Source organism: Artemia sp. Qi Xiang Cuo, chromosome 18, assembly GCF_049724085.1.
Source record: "Artemia sp. Qi Xiang Cuo chromosome 18, ASM4972408v1, whole genome shotgun sequence".
NCBI lineage: Eukaryota > Metazoa > Arthropoda > Branchiopoda > Anostraca > Artemiidae > Artemia > Artemia sp. Qi Xiang Cuo.
Genome location: NC_142811.1, coordinates 25,047,629 through 25,049,452, shown reverse-complemented (window position 1 = coordinate 25,049,452; position 1,824 = coordinate 25,047,629).

Sequence of the window (1,824 nt, the reverse complement as noted above, 5' to 3'; positions counted from 1 at the left end):
CAGCAGCAATCTTCTCTAGATCTCAGTGAAACTCTTTACGACTATTATGCTTGGAAGACTCCAAACTGCCTTTGATCCCCTCTTCCGTAAAGAGCAGGATGAATTTCGGCAAAAACCACTCTCTGTGGATCTTATCTTTACTCTTCGTGCGGTGTTGGAGGAATATAGTGAATGGAGACAACTCTTGTACATTCGCTACATGGACTTCCAGAAGCTTTTGATTCAGTAGATCGTCAAACCCCGAGGAGATTATTGTGATTCTACGGCTTCCTGAGAAGCTAATACATCTAATAGTTACCATATGTGAAGAGACAGAATGCTGTGCTAAAATAACTTATTGCAAAAGCCACCCCCTCAAAGTGATGAGTGGCGTAAAGGAAGGCTGTGTCCTTCATCTCTCATCTTTTTCCTAGTTGCAGACCACAATTTGTAGACAGATTAATGGACAAGGGACCCGAATTGCAGGAAAGCTGCTTCAGAACGTTGACTTGGCCAATCATGTTGGTTTTATAGAGGCTGACAAGCAGAAGCTTCGGGAAGTCCTGAGTAAACTCGTCAAGAAAGCTAAATCATTCGGATCACACGTCAGTGCCCTAAAGGCTAAACCTATGTCAGTTAGCTGTTCACCCATAAGAAAAACAACCTTAAGAAAAACTATACAGTAGTTCAGAGACTTTTACCGTCTCGAAATTCCTATTGTATTCGTAGAAGCTGAAACTCAGGCTGTTATAAAGTAGTATTTTGTCAGTCCCAAATTACTCTATGGAATGCCTTTGAGAATATTTGTCTTCGCCTAATCCTAAGGATCAGCTGGAAAGAACATTTCCCGACTTCCAGCTCGAGGAAGTCGGCACCTGCACAGACCAACTAGATATCGCCCCTTATGTGAGGCAATAAAGATGGCAATACTGTGTACATATATCTGCATGCCAGATCCTAGAGTTCCAAAAATGTTCTTCGCTGGCAGCTGGAATATACCCGTTATCGAGGAAGACCAAAGAACTCACTCCGTAGGACGAAAAACCATGATAGAAGAACCCTTTATACGGGTCTCATCCGAGAATGGGAGGACAGCTATACAGCCGCCCATTTGAGGGAAGGTTTAAGGCCACCCACTGAAGCCCTGTGTGCCTCTCGAGGCGCTGGAGAACCTAAGGTCTAAGGTAAGCAGTGATTTCTCCTTTTCCACCAGCATTTTTTCCCTGAAAATAACTTGCTAGTAACTTCTTCTGAAAATAATTCCTTCCGAGTCGCGTTCATGGACATATTTGCTTTAGAATTTATCCAGGGTAAACCAATCGTGATGACGACAAGTAAATGTTTCAGTACTTCCCCGCAAAGACTATCTGACATAATTTTATTGGCTACAAAAATTTATTTACTTTATTACAACTAAGCATAGACCCTCCATAGTCCTTGAAGCGAGGTTTAAAAATTATGAAATATTTCTTTTCCTGTTTTCCCGGCTGTGAATACCGCTCAAAGAGATAAGGGAGAGTAAAAACAAAAACATGAAAGAGAAAGAGAAACAGAGGCGTGGAGGGCCTAGTACGAGCATATTTTAAAGATATTATACCGAGCTGATGTAAAACTCTGTTTGGGAACTACTGTAAGTAAGTACAAGAGTAACAAATATTTATTTTAGTATTGCTTTGTAATGACGTTATAGAAAGGTTTTTATAAAATAGATTTGATAGAAAGAAGGAGTGGAAGAGAAAGAAAGTTTGCTCTTGAAAACTATAAATTTTTGACTACAAATTCTTACTAAAAGCTCTCAATAGTAAAGCTATAAAAGGAGAGTCCGAGGAAAGGCACTATTTTGAG